This window comes from Balaenoptera ricei, chromosome 10, assembly GCF_028023285.1.
Source record: "Balaenoptera ricei isolate mBalRic1 chromosome 10, mBalRic1.hap2, whole genome shotgun sequence".
NCBI lineage: Eukaryota > Metazoa > Chordata > Mammalia > Artiodactyla > Balaenopteridae > Balaenoptera > Balaenoptera ricei.
The window spans coordinates 91,878,958-91,887,143 of NC_082648.1; positions in this window are offsets into that span (position 1 = coordinate 91,878,958).

The window sequence follows — 8,186 nt, forward strand, 5'->3', positions numbered from 1 at the left end:
AGTTGAATTGTTTGGGTAGGATGATAATTTATGGGCAGGGGAGGAATAGAAACTTGTCAAGCCAGGAGATGACTCCTAAAAGGTTAGGTAATTTGGCAGACAAGTAAGGGCAGGGTAAGCTGCCTGTTAAAAGAAGGAATCCAAGATGATTTAAAAACCTGCCAGCAAGTTACCTATTTCGTTGCTTCTGAGGAATTGCTTCTTTCCAATATCCGAAACCTCAGAAGTCACTGCATTGCCATACCAATGTCCAGACAGAATAACACTTCTAAATTAGTTGGCTCTTACTTGAGCCATTCTGATGACCGGAAATAAGAACACTCAAGTACAACTTAGAAAATTCCTGAGACAGATCAACTTACCATTACCACTCATGAAGGACAGCTTTGACAGACTCTGGAAAAATTAAAAAGGAGTGATGAATGAATGCAATGTAGCCTTTAAAATAGAGGCACAGTTTGAGAAATTAAATTCAATTGGTTTAAAGAAGCCTAGTCTGTAAGAATATTCCAACCTAACAGTTAAGACAAATAATAGCATTGGTAAAAAGTCTATATCAACAGGTATGGAATACGGGCAGAACTGGAGAATATTTCAAGGGATTCAGCACACACATCTGATGTTATACCAAGATCTCTAATGACAAGGGCCTTGAAAATTTACACCAAGTCTTCCCTCACCCCCCAAACTCTATACTTAACACAAACAAGTTAAACAATTCAGGCAGATGGGAAGGTCCTTTGCTTGGCAGGATCTAGGTCACTGATATGGTTTAAGACCTGGTCCCAAAGCACAGAGATCACAGCAGTTCCTTAATCTGAACCACACCAGTTGAGAGACAAGTGCGAATTTTCTGTGCGGGGTGCCCCACTGGAATGGAGGCAAAAATAAGTCCAGACTATTGAGCAACACTTTTAACACTGCTGAAGGATGCAAAACCAAACATGTAGTCCAAACCAACTCTTGTTTCTTTCTTAGAGCTGTTAGTCTTCTGTGTGAGTGACATAAAAAAGAAATAAAACAGAAAAACCTAGGCAGACAAAAATAATTCAGGATACGTGACAGGGCGCTGTTCAAGGTGTCCTACCAGATCTGGGTCATCTCCAGCAACAGGGTAATTCCTGTTGGGAGACTGTGCACTGGCAGAGACCTGAAGTTTGTTCATGATTCTTACCTCAAGCAGAGGAAGTATCCAAAGCCGGGGAGCACCTTTGCTTCCCTCTGCCTTTGAAGTCGATGTGCTTTCCACTTGAGGCTTGAACTCAGCTGCTGCAAAGACAAGGTAATTACGTCTAAATCATCTAGGGGTGGATTTTTTAAAAAGCCTCTTGCAAAATATGATACATAATTGCTTCACTTCAATTACTCAATAACTTGAATGAACACTTCAGTCTCTACCTAGATGAGAAAACAATGCCACCTATGCAATAATTATCTCCCTAACACACACACACACACACACACACACACACACACACACACAGCTTGTAAAATTTTTATGGCTACTTCACCAGAATGCTTAAGAATTCCAACGTATTGAAAAAGGTGTTAAATTGTATTGAATTGGAAAAGGAAGAACTTTCCTTTCTGGGATAGGAAGCTGGTTTCCCTCGGTCAGGGTGCCTGCAGTTGGTGGTGCCACTACCGCCCAAAATACCTTTTGGACTTTTGGTGGATCAGATTCATTCTGAAAGCATGAGGCTTGATAGCCACGCCGACCTAGTTACCATCTTTATCTTTCAGGGTAGGGCCACAGATGGCATCTCTAAGTGTCTGCTCCTTTTCAGGTTATTAATGACTTCCTCTCCCAGAATTCCTTTGAAATCAGTTTAGGTGGGTTCATCAACTATTATGGAACTTGATGTCTTTAGTCTCTAAGCGTCATCCCCACTCCCATCCCCCATGTTTTAGTCATTGAACTTTAGATGGCCAGGGATCTGATTACATGAAGTATCTAAGGTCTTAAATCTACAATTTAAGATAGAGTGATCAACTTCCTGGTTTTCCCAGGATGTAGGATTTTCGGTACTAAAACCAGGAGAGTTCGGGGAAACGAGGAAGAACAACAGGCATGTTTGCTTGGCATTGTCCATACTTCAGACAGCTTTTCAGGTTTCTCATCTAGCGTACCTCCAGTTATATGTACCTGTTTAACCTCAGTTTTCTTAAGGGTAAAGTGGGGATAAAATTAGTATCTACCTTGATAGGCGCTGGTGGAAAAAAGATACAGATAACTGTCTTAGTCTGTTTGGGCTGCTATCAAACTATCACAGGCCAGTCTAAACTAAGCTAAATGTATAAGCTAAGACGACATAGCTTATAAACAACAGATTTATTGCTCACTGTTCTGGAAGCTGGGAAGTCCAAGATCAAGGAGCCAGCATGGTCACATCTTGGTTAGGACCCTCATTCTGATTCATAGCCAGATCCACTGGCTGTGTCCTCACATAGTGGAAGGAGCTAGGGATCTCTCTGGGGCCTCTTTTACAAGGCATTAATCCCCCAAACCCCACCTACTAATACCGTCACCTTTTGGGGTCAAGATTTCAGCATATGAATTTTGAAGGGACACAAACATTCAGACCATAGCAATAACCTAGGAGAATGTGCTTTTAAACTGTAAAGTGCTATAAAATCTTTATTCATTAGTATGTGGCCATATCAATGGTGATAGGAGCCTGAAGACACTCTCCTCATAGAATCATTTATTGTCAGTCATCTCAGTCATCATAGATTAATTCATTCATTAAATCCACAAATATTGGGCACCTACTAAGTACACGTTCCTCTTCGGTAAAAAAGACAGAATTCATATCCACATGGAGTTTATCTTCTAGCAGATGGAGATATAAAATAAACAAACAACAAGACAAACCAAAATGTGTAGATTGTCATGTGCTATGAAGGAAATAAGGGAATGTAGTTGATGGGGTGGTCTTGTAATTGGTAGGGTGATGTAACTGGGGGAGAAGTGCTTCTTCTGTTAGGATGGTCCAGGAAGGCTTCTCTGAGGAGGTATACCTGAGCTGAGATCTGAGCATTAGAAGCCAGGCAGGCAAAGCCCTGAAGGGAATAGGGTGGAGGGAACAGCAAAGGTGGGCCAGTGTGTCTGGAATGTAGCAAGAGCAGAAATAACGATATTAGACATCTAAATGGCTACGTCAGGTGGGTAGTTGGAGTTCCCGGGAGAGGTCATCTGGAAATGTGAATTTCCAAGTCATCACACTAGAGGTAGAATTAAAGCCACAGAAGTGGTGAGATCATCTGAGGCAGTTTCCCATGGTGCTTGTGCTACAGGAGGGGTGCGGGATAATTTCAGGTGCTACACAGATAAACACTTGATGTTGTATTGTGATTATTTTTAATGTATTAGAAAAAAACACCCCAGAACCAGACATGGAAGAAGATGAATGACATGACACAGCACACGGAAAAAAATTCATAAAGTACCTCTAAATATTTCTGTCCTTTCCTCTGAGTCTTCCCTGGGTGGCAGCATCACCTTCTCCCCTCTTCTCTCCCTCTTCTCTCTCTCTGTCTCTGTCTCATCTCTCCTCCCCAGAGCAGCTTCTTACCTCTACCTTCCTCCCCTGCTCCCCCACTTCTCTCCCACCCCCTTTTCTTTTCTCTGTCAGAAATAGCTCTTGCCCAGCCTCCTGTTTGCACCTCATACTCATTAACCAGCTGCATAAGAATCTGCTCGACTTAAAAGGAAGCTGAAAATTGTAAAATAACAGTATTTTTTTCTGATGTAAATATTAATTTTTCTTTTTGGCACAAAAGGTCTGAAAGTCCAACCACATCTTGGTGAAAACCCGTCATTGTTGTGTATCTTGGGACTTTTGGCGCAGGATTTCAGGAGAGATCTTGGGAAGGGTGGCCTGGATTAAGGAGAGGGGAGAGGATTTAAAATGGCGGGGGGAACCCCATCCTGCAGTCCTTGAGAGTTCTGGCCTCACATGGACCTGCCCTGTCCACCCCAACTCTGGGATCTTGGGCAATTTACTTCTTTCCTTTGGGTTTCAGAGAATCTTCTGTAAAAGTGGGGATCACATTTACTTTGAAGAGTCATTATAAAAATGAAACTATGTGAACTAGCACATATTAAATTTTTCCTACAGTGTCAATAAATTAGATGCATTATTACTTGTATTTCCCCATTATTATTTTCAATTAATAATTTAAAAGATATTTTAAACAACTTTTATTTTAAAGAAATGTACAAAGTTTAATTTTCATGATATTTACTTTTTACATTTACCCTCTATTTGAAAATTAACAAAAGTTTTCCCTTTATATAGCTTTTCCTTTCAAACAAATTTACATACACTTTAAGATTTGGGTTGACTTATGGCAAAAAATAAATAATTAGTACAGCTCATGTGGGACACGGGATAATTTTGGGAAAAGGTGCTCAGATAATTGAAGTTTAAGAAACAAAGATAGAAGAAGAGATTACAGCTGGTCTGTTTTATTTTATTTGAAAGGGGCCTTAGAAATCAACTCAAGCCTTACTTTCTGTTCAAGGAATTGTTTTCGGGTAAATTTGCCAAATTTGTCATTAAAAACAACAAAAGCCAGCAGCACTATATCCAGTTGCGTTATTTATTTTAGTTTTTCAGATTTAACTAAAGATTTGCTGGGAACTCCTACTTATCCAGCCTACCCACGATGACAATCTAGAATGCAAGATTAATTATTTCACTTATTAACGGCTGACAGTACATTAGTCTCTGCAGATCAAGGGGCACCTTTAATTAATACTCCAAAAGAAAAATTATAATCAACTAGCTAAAATCTTCATTAAAGAAAGATGTCAAGATACAGGAACGGAGCATCCTAGTTCTTAGTTTCTAGAATGTCTGGGCTATTCCTGTATAGAAAGAAGCTATCTGAATATAAGACTTTTTCTGAGCTTGGAAACAAATTGTTATTCTTTGTGGGAGACAAAAGTGGGAGGGAACAGGGATTCTGTGTATACGGGGGGATGAGCCAGATAAAGCGTTTTAGGGCAAAAGATACTGTGAGTTCCCATCCCTCACCATCCCCCAACATTTTGTGTTGATGAAATCTGGTTAAAAGGAAACCCTGAAGAGGGATATAAGAGGTAGAGAAAAATAAGAGCTAACATTTATTGAGTGTTGTTATGCTCTGGGCATCATCTGTATTTGAACTCATTAAATCCCCACCAAGACTGTTCGAGGTAATAATATTATCTCCATTTTATAGATAAGGAAACCGAGAGGTTAAGTAATTTTGCCTAAGTTTAGGCATCACAGCTAGTTTGTGGAGCCAGGATTCAGGACCCAGGTGTTCCATTTCTGGGAGTCTAGGAACCACTATGGTTAAGATTACTTTTATGGTTAAGTTACTTCTGGGAGGCTCTTAACCACTATGCTAAACTGCCTTTTTTAGGAAGGTCACAAAAGGGCAACCCACAGTCTAGGGGATGTGGAAGGTGAGGAGAGAGAAGGATGCTGTTGCTAGGCAACACATCTGGTTTTCTGAGCTGCTAATTGAATCTGAGTAACATAGATATATGTGTTTGCTTGAAATTGCTAGTTTATTACTGACCAGAGGAAACTGCCTGGAATTAGTGTGGCTCTTGAGAGAGAGGAGTGATTCTACAGTTGACTCTGGAAGCGCTAGGGAGACATCTGGCAGAATCACCCTACGGCCTGGCAGCATATCTCCCTCTCTTCCCTGCTCGGTCCCAGGCCATACTCCCCTGATGTCTGTGTGATGACGTTTCTGGGTGGACACTGATGACTGACTCAGACCATGGCCTCTCCCACCAATCACACTCTGGAATGGTTTATGGCAGTGACTCCCTCCTGGTTTTGAAAAATAAACAACCCCACTTACCCACTGAACCTTCACTTACTGTTGGTTATTTAAAAGGGAGTTACTTTTTATTTTTTGCAGTTCAAAGTGAATTTAAATTCATGCCAAAATTTAAATGTACTTTCATATAAGTTTTATGAGACATAAGAAATATTGTGGAACCAAGCAAACAAGATAGTGTGATACATCTCTGAAATGTCTGAGAATCACTGGTGTGAGCCCAATTCCACTAGACAAGGATTTCCCTACCTTGGCGCTATTGACATTTTGGTCGTATCATTCTTTGATTTAGGGGGCTGTCCTCTGTATTGTAGGATGTTTAGCAGCAGTCCTGGTCTATACCCTGATGTTAGCACCACTCTCTCTTACCCGAATGGTAACAAAAATGTCTCCAGACTATGCCAAATGTCCCTTGATAGGCCTTTATTGAGAACCGAGAAAATAAAGTATATTAAAGTATTCTATCTAGCTCTTGCAGTAGAAAATGTCACTCCTCCTAAGGATCAGATTCTAGTATTCCTAATAATACTTTTGCTAATTACCCAATAAATATATGAATAACATTCTCTTGGTAAAAGATTCAAACAATACTGAAGTTTACAGATCAAACTGTGAAAATCCTTAATGTCCCCCACCCACTTTGTCCCTATCTCCTGTGTGCCTGCTCTTAGTTTGCTTTCCAAGGATATTTTTATTTCTTTCTTTCAATACATTCCAGACATCTTCATTTGGTCCATGGATAGAGTCTTAATCATTTCAACAACTACTGAAGATTTTTTTTTCTAACTTGTATGGTTCTAATTTCAACTCACAACATTTTTAAAAGCCCATTTCAATTTCTCACCAAGCACAGCTACTTCAAAAGTCTTTTCTAAGTGTTAGAAAAACCTAGAACAACCACAGCAAGAACACATGGTATAAACCAGTGGTTCCCAAAGTGTGGTTTCATAGTAGCATCACCTGGAAATCATTAGAAAGGCAAATTCTCAAGCTCCTGTCCAGACTTGCTAAATTAGAAACTCTGGAGGTGGGATTCAGCAATCCGTGTTTTAAAAAGCCCTCCAGGTAATTCTGAGACACCCTAAAGGGCGAGAACTATTGGTATGTAGATTAAAGCTCAAGATTCAAGAAAATGGATTGGATTTGTAAGAAAACACCGAAACTAAGGCCAACCTGACTTTCTCTGGTAGAGACAGAATGAGGATCTTACTTTTCCAAACAGATACATGAAGAACTCAGAGATAAGCATGGGTATCTTTATGTCATTCTGAATCTTGCTTAACCAGCCCTCACATTGGAGCTGGGGGTTGAGTGTTGTTGAAGATGGGTAAGACCGGCCTTTTCCCCTTAAGAAACTCGTAACCTAGGATTGGAGAAAGCCTGGTGCACAAATAATTGCACTATGATGGGATGGTTAACATTGAAAAGGATGTTTCAAGTGCTCTCAGAGCAAAAGGAAGGAGCAACACACTCTGCTTAAAGAAGGGTAGGAAAGGTTTCCAGGTAGAAGGATAAGCATGTGTAAAAGCACAGAGGCAAACTGACTTGGTGCAAGAGGATATAAAGGGGAGGGGGAGGAGCTTTTTGGAGTAGTGCAGTGTGAGTAGTCTTCAGGGATCATTGGGCAGATTGAAGAAAGAGATTTCTAGCGAGATTATAAAGGGTTTTTGTCATGCACCGAAATTTGATTTACATTCGGAAAACTAACGGAAACTCAACAATAAGAAAACAAACAGCCTAATTAAAAGTGGGCAGAAGATCTGAACAGATACCTCACCAGAGAAGATATATAGATGGCATATAAGCATATGAAAAGATGCTTGGCATTGCCATTAGAAATTGCAAATTAAAACAATGACATACAACTATACACCTCTTAGAATGGCTAAATTTTTTTTTAAAAAACTGACAATACAAACTGATGGTGAGGATACAAAGCAGTAGGAGCTCTCATTCATTGCTGATGGGAATGAAAAATGTTTTCCACTTTGGAAAAGTTTGGTACTTTCTTACAAAACTAAACCTAGTCTTACCATATGACATAGCAGTAGTATTCCTAGGTGTTTATTATGAAAACTTAGGTCCACATAAAAATCTGCACAAACACAAATGTTTCTAGCAGCTTTATACATAATTGCCCCCAAATGGAAGCAACCAAGATGTCCTTCAATAGGTGAATGAATAAACTGTGGTACATCCATACAGTGGAATGCTATCTGGCATTAAAAAGAAATGAGCTATGAAGCCACAAAAAGACATGGATTAATTTTACATGCATATTGCTAAGTGAAAGAAGCATGTCATGAAGCCATAAAATACTACATACATAACTGATTCCAATT